This window comes from Carcharhinus amblyrhynchos, unplaced genomic scaffold, assembly GCF_965287045.1.
Source record: "Carcharhinus amblyrhynchos unplaced genomic scaffold, sCarAmb.v2.hapA scaffold_79, whole genome shotgun sequence".
Lineage (NCBI taxonomy): Eukaryota > Metazoa > Chordata > Chondrichthyes > Carcharhiniformes > Carcharhinidae > Carcharhinus > Carcharhinus amblyrhynchos.
Window position 1 is genome coordinate 309,925 of NW_027649819.1, and position 19,543 is coordinate 329,467.

Genomic DNA, 19,543 nt, shown 5'->3' on the forward strand with positions numbered 1-19,543 from the left:
TCCCCAACTAAGTGTTTGTATAGTTTTATTTGTTTCTGTTGCACTGACAGGTAACAGTAAATCACAACCTCACCAACCAGTGACAGCCAGTTAAATAACCATCCCACACTCGCTGATAATGGAGTTTCTGACAGTGACAGTTTCTGACCATCCTCCGATTGGACCTGGAGGGAACCAGATTCACTGTCAGAGCTGGACTTTCTTACAGAGTGGGTGACAGAGCCAGGTGAGCGATGGTGATGGAGTGGTGACTGTGAGAGCATTTGACCAAGGCTCAGTTCCTGACCATCACTGTTCTGATTTCTTTAATGAGTTATCGCAGGTCATAACAGTAGGTGGACGCTCTTAAAATGGAATTCACTAAAAATCCTCACCATCACGATCTTTGTAATGGAAAATTCAGCTTCAATTTGCTTTGAGTGGAAACTTTGTGAAATGAAAGAACAGGCCTCAGAATTGATCAATGAGTTCCCGGTAAGGAACAATTGTAAAAAGGTGGCTTCAACCAGACAAGGCAAATTCAGTTTCCAAACTGCGCTCCGGGCTCTCCTGGTGCCTGATGGAATCAGCAACTGAGGAAGTTCCGTAATTAAAACCATTGCAAATAAGGGTCCACGGCGTGGAGCATGCGATGGTGGTGTAGTGGTGAGCATAGCTGCTTTCCAAGCAGTTGACCCGGGTTCGTTTCCCCGCCATCGCATTGGCAATTTATGTACAACCTTTTCCACTTCCTCCTGTGTTTTCAACAGAATGGATCGAAACAGGGCGAACACAACATTTGACTATAATGAAATACAACAGAGATTTCTCTTCTTCCTGTGTTTATTCGGACCTAATTCATTTCTACTGAAAAATTATTGACCTACAAAAACAAGTCTCTGACCTCATCAATGAGATCTCCGTCAGAGACAAAAAGACAAAGTAAAAGGAGAGGAACAAATTTCAGCTCACACACCGTGCTTTGTGCAATAACGGTGCCTGATGAAGTTAGCATGAACGCTACTGAGGTGATTATATTAGGGGCGTTGATTGCGGAGCTGCGATGGCCGAGTGGTTAAGTCATTGGATTTGAAACCCAATGGGGTTTCCCCGCGCAGGTTCGAGTCCTGCTCGCAGATATTATCGTTAAAAGCGTTTTCTTCCGGCAGCCGCTGACCCGGAACTCCTTTGCTATTTTGGTGCCAAGTCTGTGGATCACCATCATGCTTTCAGCTCCATGGCTCCGGGCCGAGTGCAGGAAGGTGAGCTTGAAGAGGACACCTGGGTGCCCTCGGGCTGGCATGGACAAGATAAGCCGAATGATTCAGTGCTGTTCCCTTTCTCTGGTTCCACAAGGGAAATCACAATGTGAGCAGATTGAAAAAAAAAACAGCATCAGGAGCGCAAGGACAAAACAAGGTCTCATTTCAGGGGAAGATTCTTATGGAATGACACACAGAACATAAGAAATAAATTTCATCAGAATACACTGAATGATCATTTCAAAATGCTGCTTGGATGATATGACATCGTGTTCATTCAAACACATTGCTGCAAGCTGGTCATTATTGGGCGTTAGGAACTCCTGGTTATAGCAGATTGGGAATGGAAGGAGCAGCTTCACATCTGCACATTGACAGGTCAAACTGTGTCTCAGATTGACAGCTCCCAGGACAGGTTTTCCTCTCCTCACGCTCTGTGATGTGGATTCTCGGGGATGAGTTGGAGTTTCCCAGCTCAGTAACTGTGAAAGCCTCTGAGGCCGGCGATGCTCACAGTGTCGGTTTTCCAGATTCAGGGGGCTGCAGCCAATCAGAGCTGTGCCTGGGTTAACCCAGAGCTGGTTGAAACGATGATATTGTTCACAAGCTGAATTCTATTTGATCAGATGTAGGTACAGACTGTGTGCACTCAGTCACTAAACAACAAGATCCCACCTTCATATAGAGTTGGTGAGAGGGGGTGGAGGGATAGAGTGAGTTAGAGCAGTGAGACACAGACCGCCAGACAATGCCTCAGTGACAGAAATCCTTGTAAATTCCGGCTTTATCCAGAGAGATTCTTTTGGAGAAACAGAAGCTGCAGTCTCAGCTCTCATAAGAACATAAGAACAAGGAGCAGGAGTAGGCCATCTGCCCCCTCGAGCCTGCTCCGCCATTCAAACCCATCATGGCTGATCTTTTCGTGGACTCAGCTCCACTTACCCGCCCGCTCACCATAGCCTTTAATTCCTTTATTGTTCAAAAATTGATCTATCCTTGCCTTAAAAACATTTAATGAGGTAGCCTCAACCGCTTCACTGGGCAAAGAATTCCTCTGATTCAGAACACTTTGTGTGAAGAAGTTCCTCCTCAACTGAGTTCTAAATCCGCTTCCCCTTAGTTTGAGGCTATCCCGCACCACCCCCAACCCCCACCACCCCCCACGCGCCCCCCCCACCCCACCAGTTCTAGTTTCACCCGCCAGTGGAAATAATTACCCTGCTTCTACCTTATCTATTTCCTTCATAATTTTACATAGTCCGATAAGATCTCCCCTCATTCTTCTGAATGCCAATGAGTGTAGCTCCATTCTACTCAGTTTCTCCTAATATGCCAACTCTCTCATCTCCGGAATCAGCCTAATGAATCTCCTCTGTACCCCTCCAATGCAAATTCATCCTTTCTCAAGTAAGGGGACCAAAACTGTACACAGTACTCCACAGCACCTGCAAACCAACTCCTTGAGATTCCTGCACAAGGATACCCAGCTCCCTCTGCAGAGCAGAATGCTGCAATTTTTCCCATTCAAATAATAGTCCATTTTGCTGTTATACCTACCAAAATGGATGACATCACATTTACAACATTGTACTCCATCTGCCAGACCCTCGCCCATTCAATGTCCCTTTGTAGACTTTCAGCGTTCTCTGCACGCTTTGCTCTTCCACCCATCTCTGTGTCATCTGCGACTCTTGATATATTCATCTAACTCTCACTGATATTGCAGCAGAGACACATTATTAATTCCACATTCAGAAACAGTGCTGCATTTTGACGGACGAGATGGGGAGATGCAACAGAATCTCAATGGCCCAGTTCCAAACGGGGTGCAAGCTCAGAGGGGCCTGAGGTTCAGAGAGACCTTTGACAGTGAGATGACATTTTGAACATGTCGTTCGGAAAGCGGATTGGATCTTTGGCTTCATAAGTGGAGACAATGTTTCTGCACAGAATCTCTGCGTTGCAGAAGGAAGCCATTTGGCCCATCGAGTCTGCAACAACTTCCTGAAAGAACATCTTTTGCACAATTTTCCCTACGCTAATCTGCACGCATTCTACCCGGAAGATACCTAATTGAAACGGGCATTTTGTTTTAATTAGTACATGATTCCACACGACCCTCTACTCAAAATGTTGAATGTAACAGCATCTGCTTATCTCTGAAATTCATTCTCTGTCGTCTTATTAACTAGAATTCTCTTTAGTACACCGATACATCGACTCAACTGCTGCAGGTCAGATCACATTCCAATTTATATTGACGACATGGGAAAGTACATTAATATTGAATTCTCCATGGGATTTGATGCTGATTCCAGTCATTAATTCCTGTTGATCTGTCTCTGCAGCAGCGAGAGTTAATGTGAATTTTCTTCCGCTCTGCTGCAGTTCTCTATTGCGGCCAGTAGATGTCAGCACACGCCGATAGACGAAAGTTTAGATATCAGGGAGAGGCAAAACAGAGAGGCAATGTTCACATTATATTGAAGCTGGGACGGAGAAATTTCGAAATACTAAATGTGTGGGCCATATCAATTCGAAATCCACCAGGACTCTGCTTTCCTCTGTATTCATCATTTAAACACCGATAAATCAGCATGGCTATGCGTTTTAACTTCAAGTATTAGTGACGTTGGGGATTTCATTTAGAACTAAGTGATATTTTGAATCATTGTTGCTTGGCACAGTTAGAATTTCATTATATAACAGTTTAATTATTAGTACAGGCCTATTAAAACACACATTACACAAAGTTTTACTTACTTCTGATTGGGAATGATGTATAGAGAGAAACTTACTTTTCTTGATTATATATTACTGACCTATATCTGGGTGCACAGGTTTCAATCTCAAAATTAGCCAGTGGTGCAAAACTTGAAAATATTCTGAACTTTAATAAGAAGGATATTGATAATCTTCAAGAAGATGGAGACAGTCTGGTGGAATGGACAGACACGTGACAGATGCAACTTAATTAATGTAAGGAAGTGTGAAGTGAGACATTTTGGTCCGAAGGTCGAGGAGAGACGATACAAAATAAAGCGTACACCTTTACCCTTCCTAATCCCCATTGCACCTTTACTACGCTGAGATGCCACAGTCTCTTCACCCATCTCAGAACTCATGAATATCAAAGAACAAAGAACAAAGAACAATACAGCATGGGAAACAGGCCCTTCGGCCCAACGAGCCCGCGCCGCCGTCCCACTGTCTCAGTGACCTATTCATGATTTTAGTCTACGCCTAATGTGCGAGGATCAGGGAGGTCCAATTTAGGGACAATTTAGTACCCAATCAATCAGCCTAAAAGCACATCTTTGGGGATGTGGGAGGAAACCGGAGCACCCGGAGGAAACCCACGCAACCACGGGGAGAACGTGCAAACTCCCACAGACACAGGCCCAAATCCATGTGTCCGCACAGTAACAGAGATAGTCTCTGAGCTGTCATGTTGCCCTCGAGATGGTCCAGTTTAAGCACACTAACGACATGAAACAATAGGCAACTCCTGAAGCAACGTCCAAGAGCAGCCCACTACAACCTGCCGCATGCATGCCCCTTGCTGGACTTAAATGCCTGTGGAGACAAAAAATTCATTATTAAACAGGCAAAGACTAACATCCCTGAGGCAAAACATATTCCCAAGCCTACAGTGTTTAGTAAGGCCTACTATATCCCCCTATATGTAGCCCGTTCATGTGGCTGTCTAAGTGACTCTTAAACAACCCTAGCGTGCCTGCTTCCACCACCTTACTCGGCAGTGCATTCCACACCCACTTTGCGTGAGAAACTGCCCTCTAATATTTGTCCTATACCTAGCCCCCCTCACCCTAAGCCCGTGACCCCTCGTTCTATCCATTTCTAATAGCGGAAAAAGCTTACCACCATTTACTCTATCTATCCCCTTCATAATCTTATAAACCTCTATTAGATCCCCCCTCAGCCGACGTCTCTCAAGGGAAAACAGCCCAAGTTCATTCAATCTTTCCTCGTAAGACAGCCCTTCCATACCAGGCAGCATCCTGGTAAATCTCCTCTGCACTCTCTCCAGGATCTCTACATCCTTCCGGTAGTACGGCGACCAGAACTGGACGCAGTACTCCAAGTGAGGCCTAACCAACGTTCTATACAACTGCAACATCAGACTCCTACTCTTATATTCTATACCTCTTCCTATGAAGGCTAACATACCATACGCTTTCCTCATCACATTCTGCACCTGCGCCGACACCTTCAAGGACTTGTGCACTTGCACCCCCAGGTCTCTCTGCGTATCTATACTCCGGATAGTTCTACCTTTTATCGTATAACTCCCCTCCACATTATTCCGGCCAAAGTGCATCACCTCGCATTTCTCCGGATTAAATTCCATTTGCCATCTATCTGCCCAATCTACCAGCCTGTCTATGTCCTGTTGCATTGCCAGGCACTGCTCCTCAGTACCCGCCAATCCAACCATCTTAGTGTCATCAGCAAATTTGCTGATCACACCACCTACCCCCTCTTCCAAGTCATTAATATATACCACAAATAGAAGAGGTCCTAGTACCGAGCCCTGCGGCACACCATATCCAGCCCGAAGTCTGCATTTCACCGTCTACTTGTACAGTGATCATTAAACATTTGGCACTCCAACTTTCCTTAACATCTTCTGCAAGGATTCCCTGCTCCATCTGACAACTCAGTCAATGTCGCATCTTCACTTAGTGCACTGCCCATGGTAGGATTATCCTGCCCAGTCCCCATCGTGTTTCACCTTGCTCAATTGTATTGCCCAGATTGCATACTGTTCCAACATTTCTATTCTCCATTAATAATAAATGAAAGCACACTGTTGGAGTAGCAGAGTGGCGCAGCGGAAGCGTTCTGGGCCCGTAACCCAGAATGGATCGAAACCATTCTCTGCTAGTACGCTTTTAGCAACAGCAAAAAGAATTACATGGCGGCTCCTTCAAAATGATTTGACATTTCCGTCCAGGGTGCAGTTATTTTCTTCCGCTTCTCGTTACTCGTTCACATCTGAATGAGTAACAAGTGGCTGAAATGTCATTTACTCACAAGCTGTAAATGTTGCAAAGATACACAAGCCGAGATTTTTTTCCCTTGGGGCAGAACTATGAGGTTGATGATGGGAGATATAGGAGGGACGTCCGAGGTAGATTCTTCACTCAGAGAGTGGTTGGGGTGTGGAATACACTGCTGCTGTGATAGTGGAGTCGGACACTTTAGGAACTTTCAAGCGGTTATTGATAGGCACATGGAGCACTCCAGAATGATAGGGAGTGGGATAGCTTGATCTTGGGTTTGAACATAACTCGGCACAACATTGAGGGCCGAAGGGCCTGTACTGTTTTATGTTCTATGTTCAAGAATCATCCCTTGAATAAACACTGCCACCTTTCAATGTTTAGCGGGTGAGTTTCATGAAGAGCTGAGTGTGATTCCCGCCTTTCTGCTTCTGTACAAATTTAGTCAAAGGAAAATTATACAAATATATCTTCAATTCTCCTTGTCTTTCACAAAGAACTGAGTGTGTGTTGGATACAGTTTCAACAGTAGCTTTAAAAAGATAGAGAATGGATTTACAAATTTAAAATTCAAAGGGTGACATCAATGCCTGAAGTGGTTTCCAGGCTGTGGCGACTCGAAAAACAATGCACATTCTCAATTTGAATTGTTCAAAATCATAGAATGGAGCATCCATTGTGGATGAAAGGAAACTTTAAACTGTGCAGCTGTGCTGTGCTTCAGGAGCTGGTTTTACACAAATCTCCGTTAATTAGATGTTGCTGAGCATTTCCAGCATTTTTTGTTTTTTTTTGTCAGATTTCCAGCTTCCAGCTTTGCGTTGTGTTCTGTGCAGGTGTTTAACTGGAATAGGGAACAGCTTCTGATCAGCCCCGTGGCCCATAGAGTAGAATGTATCTCCCAACGATCAGGCTTGCGAGATGAGACTTCAAGCTGTACAGGGAAGTGAGGAAGAGAGAGAGGGAGCATCATTCTGTGATGGACAGATTTCCTGTATAGAGAACGAAAAGGTCTGTATTTCCACAACTGTTTTAACAGACATCACGTGTCGCAACATGACTTGCAATCAATGAAATCCCTCTTAACAGTCCTTAACCTTTTAACTAGGAGATTACTGAATTTATCAATAGTTCCCACATTGTCAAAAATCCACCTAAGGACAAGTAAAGCAAAATTTTAGCATGTGTTTCTGTGGCGCGTTGGACTTCCAAATGATGGTAATTCAGTCACTTAAAGGTTATGAGTTTGAGTCCCACCACAATCGGATTATGGATCAAGTTAGTCACAAACCAGTCGCTGCTTCATTGATGTGATTCACCTTCAGCACCGGCATTTCCTGCTCTGCCATCTCTCCATGCTGTTTCTGTTAACCCGGCTCCCAGGGAAACCACTGACTCGAGAAGAAATCACAAACCTTTCTTAAAGTTTGACACAACGTTGGCTGGTTGGGTGAGAAATAGTGACATCTTTTTCTCAATTAGATGTTTCATTTCTTTTGGAAGATAAATAAGCCACAGAGCCGTGACTGGCTCTGTGGCTTAGTTGGTTAAAGCGCCTGCCTAGTAAACAGGCGACCCTGGCTTCAAATCCCAGCGGAGCCTTGTCTCTTTTTTAATGTTATTCTGATGTTTCTGCTGCGCTTGTCCTTCTCGGTCCTTGTGGTCGTGGGTTTGGAAGGTGCTGGCAAAGGAGCTTGACGGAGTTGCTGCAGTGCATCGTGTCGATGGTGCACACTGCTGCCATTGTGTGTCGGTAGTGGAGGGAGTGAATTTTAATACATGGGAAGCGAATGAAGCGGGATGCTCTGTCCTGGATGGTACCAAACGTCTGTAGTTCTGTTCAAGTTGAATTCACCCAGACAAATGATCTCAGGAAACAAGGTGATTCGATTTCCTCCCACATTCCAAAGATGAGCAGGTTGAATGGATTTGGCCATGTTAGATTGTCCCTTCGTCCCCAAGGTATTTATATCAGAAGATTAGGGGAGTGGGTGTGTGGCACTGCGGGGATAGATCCTATGTGCAATTCTCTGTCGGAGGGTCAGTACAGACTCGATGGGCGGAATGGTCTCCTTCAGCACTGTCGGGATTGTGTGTTTCTCAGGCCATTTGACTGTGTTCGGAATTCCCTGAGAAAATAATGGAAACCTGTGTTGGTAGAACACTGAGTATATTTAATGATTTTTTACTGCAAGATGATGAAAATACCCGGATCATCTCAACAAATAGCCGAGATATTTGTGGGGAGTTCCGAAATGTTTCCATCGTTGGAGATTATCCACTGTGAAGGGAAAGACAAAACTGACAAGGAAAAATAGGTTTTGTGACTGGCACAATTGCAAATATCATTGGAAAAGAATCAAGGCTCCGCTAGGACTTGAACACAGGATTATTCTGCTCACTAGGCAGGCGCTTTAACCAACTAAGCCACAGAGCCCGGCCCGACTACGCAATGGGTTCAGCGGAATGCTGGAAATACATTCCAGATCTGGTGGAATTTGTGAAAAAGGAGATACTGCCAGGATTGGAACGTACCTGTGAACTACCCAACTAAATATTTAACGGTTTAACGTGAACTGGGTCCACTAACTGTTTTCAGATACACATTTGGTGTAAAAATAGAGATGTGATTCACACACACAGTTTTCTGCTCTGAAGGCAGCTGTTCTCCTTCTGTCACACGAAGTGATTTAAAAAAGAAAATACTTTATTCATACGGGGTATGTGTGTCACTGGCCCGGGAAGCATTTATTGTCCAAATTAATTTTCTTTGAGTAATTGGCAATGAATTCATTCTGGAGACACTGCAGTCCATGTGGTGTATGTACACATAGACTGCTGTTAGGGAGTGAGTTCCAGGATTGTGAGCCAGCCATGGGAACGGTGATATGTTTCCAAGTCAGGATGATGTGTGTCTCCGAGTGGAACTTACAGGTGGTGGTTGTTTCTCTGTCTCTGCTGCCCTTGTGCTGAGAGATTTCTTGGGTTTGGATGGTGCCTCGCGAAGGAAAAAAAAAATCAGCGGCCGAAGTGGGATTTGAACCTAGGCCTCTAGAGAAGAGTGAGACCTGAACACAGCACCTTTGACATATCGATTACCCTGACTACATTAGACAAAGTGCAAAATCTGTGCACAAATCGAATTGAATTCCATTTTTGGAGCATTTACATTTCAAACCTGATGCGTTTTTCCCCCATTTTTGAACCCCAGCCAGAGGCCTGTATCTGAGTCCCATCCTTCCCCAAGCCGCCGGGGGGTGAGGAGCTTCTCATTGCTGCATTGCTCTGTTTGCTCAAATCAACAAAGACCCAATTCCCGCCCTTCCTGTTCCTTACAGGAAGGTGTTGAGAGTGTCAGATCTGAGCAACGTGAAGTATCCAATTGGAGAGTTCCATCCTGGCGACAGGAATATCTCTCCACAGCTGCTTTCGGAGCTGCTGAATATTTCCAGCATTTCCTCTTTCTGATTTTGTGTCTTCATTACAGGAGTTCATTTACTGACAACCCAAAACTTGTCTCTCGGGCCCAGCTCCAGACACAGCTTTTCTGTGATCTTCAAACGGACAAGTTCACTCTTCACTTTCCTACACACATACTTTAAAATCGGCTGGTCTCACACTCAGCACCCTGCGGCATCGCCTTCAAACCTCACCCCCTCAACCGCCCACCAGGGCCTCAGAGGTACAAGTACTTCTTAGGAATTGACAAAAGCAAGAAGATTACAGTGTTTGTGAGGGCATATAAAAGGTTAATCCACACTCACAAAGAGACTGATTATGTGAGAATCTCTCTCTCTCTCTGTCTCCCTCTCTCTCTCTCTCACACACACACACACACACACACACACGCACACATACACACACACACACACACAGCCACCACCATCACGGCAAATGGTGAAATGTCTCATCAATAAAAAAAATCTGGAATTAAAAGTATAATGACCATGAATGGAGCGTCTTAAAATAACACAACTGGTTCACTAATGTCCTGTAAGGAGTGATGTTTTACCTCGTCTGGACCGACATGGGGCCCTCAACACACAGCAACTTTGGTGACTCGAAGCTGCCCTCTGAGGTGACCTGTCATCCGCTCACTTCAAGGACAATTTAGGATGGACAATAATTGCGGGCCCAGCCAGCGACACCCACATCCCAGCAACGAATGAAGAAAATTAATCGCAGATTTCAAGTAAGGGGATGTAGAAAGTCAGTTGCATTTCCAAAGATTGTCGGATACAGAATGAATTTTGAAACTGTGTTTTAATTCCGGAAGTTGATTTCTACAGGCACAGTTTAACTGATAGAATCAGAAAGATCCCAATTCTTATTGAACGGCAGATAATGCAAAACACAGTCTGAATACAGACAGACGCACCCGAGAAAGAATTCCTATGTGTCGCTGGCCCGGAAAACATTTGTTGCCCAAAATTAATTATTGTTCGAGAATTTTTTTTCAGGGAATTCATTCCTGAGCCACTGCAGTCCATGTGGTGTCTGTACTGATACATTGCTTTTCGGGAAGGAGTTCCCGGATTGTCAGCCAGCCGCAGAAACGGTGATATATTTCAGAGACAGGATGGGATGTGTCTCGGAATGGAACTTGCCGGAGGTCGCTGTTCCTGAGCCACTGAAACCATTGTCATTCCGGGGGAGATATTTCGCGGGTGTGGATGGTGTCTGGCGAAGGGAAAAGAAAGTAATTAATGTCAGGAGAGGGATTTAAACCCACGCCTCCAGAAGAGACTGCGACCTAAACGCAGCGCCTTAGACCGCTCGGCCACCCTGACTACCCGAGCGAAGCCCTGAATCTGCACAAGTCGATTTGAATTCCATCTTCAGTGTCATAACAATAAAAACTCGATGTGTTTTTCTTCCATTTTTGAACCCCAGCCAGAGGCCTGTATCTGAGTCCCATCCTTCCCCAAGCCGCCGGGGGGTGAGGAGTTTCTCATTGCTGCATTGCTCTGTTTGCTCGAATCAACAAAGACCCAATTCCCGCCCTACCTGTTCCTTACAGGAAGGTGTTGAGAGTGTCAGACCTGAGCTACGTGAAGTATCCAATTGGAGAGTTACATCCTGGCGACAGGAATATCTCTCCACAGCTGCTTTCGGAGCTGCTGAATATTTCCAGCATTTCCTCTTTCTGATTTTGTGTCTTCATTACAGGACTCCATTTACTGACAACCCAAAACTTGTCTCTCGGGCCCAGCTCCAGACACAGCTTTTCTGTGATCTTCTCACAGACAAGTTCACTCTTCAGTTTCCGACACGCATTCTTTAAAATCGACTGTTTCACACTCAGCATCCTGAGGCATTGGCTTCAAACATCACCCACCCACTACTGCCCCCCCCCCCCACCCCACCACTCCCAGGGTCACAGGGGTACAAGTGTTTTTCAAGTAGAGTTCATAAGTGCGAGGGGATCATAGTGTTTGTGAGGGAAAAGAAGGGATTAATCCACAGAGACTGAAAATGACTCTTACACACACACTCACATGCATCCCCACACAACCACCGCCACGGCAGATGCTGAAATTCAACATCAATAAAAATGCCTGGAGTTAATGCCCTTGAATCGATTGTCGTAAAAAAATTTCTAATTAACTGAATTTTTTAATCGACAGAATTCTTACCCGGTCTGGCCGATATGTTATTCCGGATCAACCGCAATGTGGTTGACTCTAAGCTGCCCTCAAAGGACGGGTCTCTGGGGACCCGCGCTCGAATCCCAACACGGCAGCTGGTGGAATTTGAATTCGATACAAAATATCAGGAATGAAGAATCTATTTATGCTTTCATCCATTGTCAATTACCGGCAGAACCATCTGGTTCACCAAAGCCCTTGGTGGAACGAAATTTGGCATCATTTCCGGTTTGGCCAACGTGTGACTTCAGAGCAAGAGCAATGTGGTTGACTCTCAACTGCACTCGGGCAATTATGGTTGGGCAATAAATGCTGGCCAGCTAGTGACGCCCATGAATGAATACAAAAAATATATCATTGCGTATTAACCTGCATATTTTCTTTTTGGAATAATAATCGAATTCAAGTGAACCTGCCGTGACCCCTCTCTTTGGCAGCATTTCCTTTATGCTGCTGTTGCTTCTTTTGGCGATTACCTCCAATACAAGGGTCATGGGTGGAGAGGGGACTCATAATGTTAAAATGGCGGCGCAGGCTCGTTGGGCGGAAGGGCCTGTTTCCCGTGCTGTGTTGTTCTTTGCTCTTTGTAATATCTGCCCTCTGCTTCTCGATCCTGCCAACAATGTGAACAAATTTCTATCAATCATCTGACCAGACCCATGAGGATTTGCATATTTTTGCGAAATTTCCTCAGAACCTTCTCTTCTCCAAGTCGATCAGTCGCAGTGTGTCAAACCATTCTCAATAAATAAAATTTTTCATCAACTGAACTATTCTGGTGAAACATTTCTGCCACCTTCTGAAATCTTATATAATGTTCTTATAATTTGCTCTGCAGAAAATGGAACCAATATCCATTTGAAACTGAACCCAATTTGAATTCAGGTTTAACATAGTTTCTGTTCTTTTGTAAACCATTGATAAAAAAAGACACAGGGCACCGTCTGATTTATTATGATCACTCACCTCACCATCCTGTGTACAGTTCTGGTCACCCTATTATAGAAAGGATATTATTAAACTAGAAAGAGTGCAGAAAAGTTTGACTAGAATGCTATTCAGACTGCAATTTCTTTCTGACCAAAATACAACGATGCAAGAATCCCTGACGCGAGAAACTATGGACAGCCCCGATTGATTCATTGGGATAAGTTTACAGTCTGGTTCTGTGGGTGAACATTCTTGAAAACATTTGGTTTGCAGCATTGAGAAAATTGTCGGGATGTGTTGCTGGATTTCAAACTTGATCTCGAGACATGTACATCCCGCCATCTAAAACGCAACGTGTTTCTTTTTGCAAACACCAACATTTGGAACCAAAACTACCACCAACTGAGGGCTCGTCCGGGATTTGAACCCGGGACCTCTCACTAATTCATACAGTGGAACTCCCGAAGCGAGAATCATACCACTAGACCAACGAGCCGTCATGGAGGTAACAGTTCACCGAATAAACTTCTGTTAACTAGCTATCCTTTCAGACTGTCATGAGAATGGAACATTGAAGAAAAACACAGCAGATTCAGGGGGAAATGCGATCCTCTTTGTCTTAGACCCTGAATATTCAACAGGATGTTCAATGTTGGGATTGTAGCTTCTCTCAGCGAAAGAAATTCCCATCACATCAGTTCAAGGATTGTTGTGAAGAACAGATTGAGCAAAGTGTAGAAGACCAAAGCGGAAAAGTGTGAGGTGATTCACTTTGGTTAGAGTAACAGGAGTACAGAATATAGGGCTAATGGAAGGACTCTTGGTTTTGTCGACGAGCAGAGAGATCTCGGGGTACATGTGCATAGATCCCTGAAAGTTGGCACGCAGGTTGATAAGGTTGTTAAGAAGATGTACGGTATGTTAGCTTTTATTGGTAGAGGGAATGATTTTCGGAGCTGTGAGGTCATGTTACAACTGTACAAAACTCTGGTGCGGCCGCACTTGGAGTATTGCGTACAGTTCTGGTCGCCGCATTATAAGAAAGATGTGGAAGCATTGGAAAGGGTGCAGAGGAGGTTTACCAGGATGTTGCGTGGTATGGTGGGAAGGTCTTATGAGGAAAGGCTGAGGGACTTGAGTTTATTTTCATTAGAGAGAAGAAGGTTACGAGGTGACCTAATTGAGGCATACAAGACAATCAGAGGATTAGATAGGGTGGACAGTGAAAGCCTTTTTCCTCGGATGGTGACGGCTAACACGAGGGGACATAGCTTTAAATTGAGGGGTGGTAATTATAGGACGGATGTCAGAGGTAGGTTCTTTACTCAGAGGGTAGTAAGGGCGTGGAATGCCCTGCCTGCAGCAGTTGTGGACTCACCAACTTTAAGGGCGTTCAAATGGTCAGTGGATAGGCATATGGAGAATATTGGAATAGTTGAGGTTGGAGGGTCATTAGATTGGTTCCACTGGTCGGCGCAACATCGAGGGCCGAAGGACCTGCACTGCGCTGTGATGTTCTATGTCCTATGCTTATCCAGCTGGGGAAGGCTGCACTCGCCTCGTTCTATTCTTACCTTTCCGGTCAGTGGCACAATATCACCCGCAATGGTTACTCTTCTCCCTCCTGTGTTGTTACCTCCCGAACCCTTGAAGGATCTAACCTTGGCTCCCTCCTATTTCTAGACCTCACCTTTCGGTGACATTATCTGAAGAGCAGTGTTAGTTTTCACACGTAAGCTGATAATACCCAGTTCCAGCTCACCGTCAGCTCTCAGAACCAATCCCTCTTATTAAATTATTAGATTGCTTATCCAGCAGCTTGTACTGGATAAGCAGATAATTCCCCATGAAACATCTGGAAGGCCAAAGGTCCCACCATAAATTCCATTCCCAGTCAATGAGTCCATCACTCTCCCTGGTCACTGTCGAGGCCGAAACAAACCCATATAACCTTGGCACATCATTACACCTGGAAATGAGATTCTGACCACACATCTGTTCCTGCACCAAGGCCACCTGTTTCCAGCTGTGTAACTTCACACATTGTTGATAATACCTGATCTCAACTGTACCTGAAACCCTCATCCATGCTTTTGTTACCTCTGGACTTGCTGATTCAAATACCCTCCTCCTGCAGATTTCGGTCCCTAAAGGACATTAGTAAACCGCATGGGGTTTTATAAAAATGGACAATTAGTTCCAGGATTGTCTTGAATTAAAATTTCACCATCTGTCCTTTTGGGTTTTGAACCCAGCTTCCCAGCATTACCCAGAATCTCTGGATTACTTGTCCAATGTCACTGCCTCCCCTAAACAATGTCAGGACTGGGATTTGAATCCTCACTTTTTCCATTCCCGTCATGAAGATCTCGATCAAGTTCATTAACTATGGGATTACTTAGGGATTTTCCTGAATCATTGTGCATTAGCACAGGTGGGTGTTATTTTTTCCCTCCAGTTATTATTTGGAGAATATTACACATTGAACAACAAAGAACAACACAGCACAGGAAACAGGCCCTTCGGCCCAACAATGAAACTGATTGGACTGATTCTTACAGCCATTTCTGAAGAGGTGTCTTTACCGTTTGCAATTCTCCACTCATTTGGCGCCACCCATATAACGAGCTGGGTTAGAAATTGCCTCCATTGCCATTGCAATTTCCAACCATATTTCCCTCAGTATCCATCGATCCGTCTCTTCCAGTCACCAGAACACAGCAATTAAGAACAGACATTGCACATGGCACGTTGACTCTGTTCTACCATTCAATTCGATCGTGAGACATTTATTTAATTATCTCCATTGCCAGGCAGTGAAAACACAGTCACAGTCTGAAAAAAAAACAAGAACAGCAACAACAACATGAGGCAACACACACATAGAAATCACACTATGTTTCTGACAAGTGTTTTTCTTTAACCCTACAGTGCAGAAAGAGGCCCTTCAGCCCATCGAGTCTGCACGGACCACAATCATACCCAGGTCCTACCCCAATATCCCTACATTTTTTACCCGCTAATCCCTCTAGTCTTCGCATCTCAGGGCACAAAGGGGCAATTTTAGCATGGCCAATCGACCTAACCCACATATCTTTGGACAGTGGGAGGAAACCGGAGCATCCGGAGGAAACCCACGCAGACACGAGGAGAATGTGCAAACTCCTCCAATTGAACCCAGGTCCCTGGAGCTGTGAAGCAGCAGTACGAACCATTATGCTACCGTGCTGGCCCACTAATAGCCTGTGGCCGATATCTCACCTGTGGCCGGTTCGCGTGATGCTAATGATGCCAAGTTCGCGGGTTCGATCCCAGTACTGGTCTGTTTACTTCTTTCTCTTTTACTCCGCAGGTGCGTCGGTCCACCTTGTTGTCGAACGAGGGGCATACGCACGGAGGGTTGTGCATGGGCTGCTCTTGGATGTTTCGAGAGTGGCCGAGTGCTTCGCGTCGTTTGTGTATGCTTAAAATTGGACCAGCAGATGGGCACCACAACAGCTCAGTGACTATCACTGCTAGCTGTGCAGATACATGGATTTGGACCTGTGTCGTGGGAGTTTGCGCATTCTCCCTGTGGTTGCGTGGGTTTCCTCCGGGTGCTCAGGTTTCCTCCCACACACCAAAGATGTGCTCTTAGGCTGATTGGTGTCACAAATTGCCCCTAAATTATTCTCCCCTTAATCTGGTTTCCAATGGGGGTACCAGAAGCAGAGACACGGGTCAAGGGTGGAGGAGGAAAAACACATTGTTAAGATGGCGGCGTGGGCTCGTTGGGCCGAAGGGGCTGTTTCCTGGGCTGTGTTGTTCTTTGTTCTTTGTTCAAAATACTGCCGATGCTGGAATCTGGAACAACAAATGAAAATGTTGGAAAAACTCAGCAGGCCTGACATCATCTGTGGAGAGAGACCAGCTGAAATTGCCCAGCATGTTCAGACTTCAAGACACCCTCCTTTCCTTCAAAATTTCAAAAAAAGGAACATGCGGTTTGATCTGAATGCAGACACGAGGAGAATGTGCAAGCTCCATACAGACAATGAGCTGAGTCTGCAATTGAACCCAAGTCCCTGGAGCTGTGAAGCAACAGTGCGAACCATTATGCTACCGTGCGGTCCCGATAACTATCGGTGGCCACAAACTTACTCACGGCCGGTTAGCTCAGCTGGTTAGAGCGTGGTGCTAATAACGCCAAGGTCGCGGGTTCGATCCCCGTACGGGCCAGTTTACCTTTTCTCTCAAAAGTGAATTATATTGGGCGGCACGGGAATCAATGCTGAAATTGCCTCGAAATGTCCTGAGAGTTATCGGTTCGTGGGATTGGGGGCAAATAGGCAGGTATAAGGGGGTAGGGCTTGGGTGGAATTGTGGTCGGTGCAGACTCGATGGGCCAAATGGCCTCTTTCTGCACTGTAGGGTTTCTATGATTCTATGAAGTGTTCTAAAAGTCACTGCATTTTCAGCGTTCACAACAAATTCAGACAAACTGTTTGAAATATCAACAATTCCATGCGGGGAAAACAGACTGTGAGTTTTAAGACATGAACCAAATTTTTGCAGTTTATACTGACACCCACCCAAAATACATTATCTATGAATACATAATTTTCCAAGCTTGGGTTGTAAGGCCATGTATCAGAGAATAGGAGAGTGTCGAAGAGGCCCTTTGGCCCATCGAATCTACAGTGATGCATGAAATGCCCTGGCCTGCCCAACTAATTCCACTCGCCAACACTCGGCCCATTGAGCAGAAAGCAGGCTCAGTGCCACAGACTGAAAGGAGGTTTTAGTTCACATGGGCAGCATGGTCGGCGGAGGCTCAGAGGGCTGAAGGGCTGCTCCTGTGCTGTAATTTTCTGCCTTCCCTGATATTTAAAGAGTACACATTGATTTACACAGCCAGAGACTGACAATTAGAGGATGAATCCCACAGGCAGTTGCAGAGACTGATAGGTAAAAGTAAACCCAGTCCCCTCATATAGAGGCCGAGAAGGACAGTTACAACATTAATCCCAAAATGGCAGAGCATCGCAGGGAGGGAATGAACCCCGCAGTCACTCTCAGCTCCCACTAACTGGCAAATACACATTGAGTCCCCAACAGTACCACGGACAGAGTGACTCCATCAGTCACATAGAACAACCGGCAATTATGATTCAATACAATGTGAACAGAAGTGATGGAGAAGGAAAAAGGGAAGTGTGGTGAGAAAGAGATAGAGGAGCAAATCTGTATGCAGATCATGGATGACAGATACAGTATTAATTCCATGATCTCACAGACAGACGTGGAATTGCCGACGTTGGACTGGGGTAGGCACATTAAGTAGCATTATGACACCAGGTTAACGTCCAACAGATTTATTTGGTAACACGAGCTTTTGGAGTGCCGCTCCTTAATCTGATGAGGAAGATGAAAAATATAATGAAACAATAGACTAAAAGTGGTCACGAAAATACACTGGCCAGCAGGATTAAGGAAAATCCCAGGGCTGTTTATACGTACTTAACGAGCAAGAGGGTAGCCAGGGAGAGGGTTGGCCCACTCAAGGGCAAGGGAGAGAATCTATGCGTGGAGCTAGAGTAAATGGGCGAAGTATTAAATGATTATTTTGCGTCAGTGTTGACCGGAAACGACGTGTATGATGATGAGTCTGGGGAAGGATGTGCAGGTGGTTCGAGTCATGTTGAGATCAAAACGGAGAAGGTATTGGTGCCCTTGAGAACTACTAAGGTCGACAAGATAGGTCTGATGGGATATACCCCAAATACTGAGAGAGACAAGGGAGGAAATTGTTGGAGCCTTGAGAGAAATCTTTGTATTCTGACTAGCTACAGAGGAGGTCCCAGATGATTGGAGAATCGCCTATGTTGTTCCTTTGTTTAAGAAGGATAACACCAACAATCAAGGTAATGGCAGGCCGGTGAGCCTTACATCAATGGTCGGGAAATTATTGGAGAGGATTCTTCGAGACAGGATATTTTCCCACTTGGAAATGAGTGGACGTATTAGTGAGCAACAACATGGTTTTGTAAAGGGGAGGTCGTGTCTCACATGGAACTGACGAAGATGGTTGATGAAAATAGGACAGTGGTTGTTGTCTACATGGACTCTCTCATAGCTCAAATTCTCCACCCCAGGCAACGATCTGATCTCTGGTAAATGGACACTGCACCCTCTCCAGTGGAATGAAATCCTCACTGTAGTGATTTGACCGGAACTGCACACTGTCCTCCAGCGGTGGCCTCACCAAAATTTTGTCCAGCTCGAACGGAACCTTCCTGCTCTTACAATCATGCATTAATATTCCATTCCTCACGCTGCAGAAATCTTCACAACTCACAGACTCAAAGGGATTTCCAAAATTGAAAAACATTGGAGGTTTCCTTTGTATTTTCAGGGATTTGGGAATCAGTGGATCATCCAAAAATAGAACTGAAAAATATGAAATCACAGCATTTATTGGCATTGTGCTAATATCAGGCTAATATTCGACGTGTTGACTACGTGGCATCGCCAGATGAAAGGTGAGCCAAAATGCTGATGAATTGAACGAACGTTGATCTCAGGTCACGAAAAGTGTCGGTACAAATGTAAAGATTTGCATTTTTGAAAGTTTCATTTCTTGACAGTCTTTTTCGTTTCTGTTTTCAAAGTGAGAGAACAACACAAGTACAATTTGACATAATAAAATTGCGGTAAA

General features: G+C 45.0%; 6 non-coding genes across 6 annotated transcripts; 4 read left to right on the forward strand and 2 right to left on the reverse strand.

Annotated features, from left to right (window-relative positions):
- The first annotated feature begins 628 nt into the window (after positions 1 to 628).
- On the forward strand, positions 629 to 700 carry trnag-ucc (transfer RNA glycine (anticodon UCC)). Its single transcript has one exon. It is a non-coding gene; the product is annotated as a tRNA-Gly (tRNA).
- A 336-nt stretch (positions 701 to 1,036) lies between these two features.
- Positions 1,037 to 1,118, forward strand: trnas-uga (transfer RNA serine (anticodon UGA)). The gene has a single exon. It is a non-coding gene; the product is annotated as a tRNA-Ser (tRNA).
- Positions 1,119 to 7,796: 6,678 nt separating this feature from the next.
- On the forward strand, positions 7,797 to 7,870 carry trnat-agu (transfer RNA threonine (anticodon AGU)). The gene has a single exon. It is a non-coding gene; the product is annotated as a tRNA-Thr (tRNA).
- A 3,105-nt stretch (positions 7,871 to 10,975) lies between these two features.
- On the reverse strand, positions 10,976 to 11,058 carry trnal-uag (transfer RNA leucine (anticodon UAG)). The gene has a single exon. It is a non-coding gene; the product is annotated as a tRNA-Leu (tRNA).
- Positions 11,059 to 13,252: 2,194 nt separating this feature from the next.
- trnap-cgg (transfer RNA proline (anticodon CGG)) lies at positions 13,253 to 13,342 on the reverse strand. The gene is given in 2 exon segments: positions 13,253 to 13,288; positions 13,307 to 13,342. It is a non-coding gene; the product is annotated as a tRNA-Pro (tRNA).
- Positions 13,343 to 16,990: 3,648 nt separating this feature from the next.
- On the forward strand, positions 16,991 to 17,064 carry trnai-aau (transfer RNA isoleucine (anticodon AAU)). The gene has a single exon. It is a non-coding gene; the product is annotated as a tRNA-Ile (tRNA).
- The last annotated feature ends 2,479 nt before the right edge of the window (positions 17,065 to 19,543 follow it).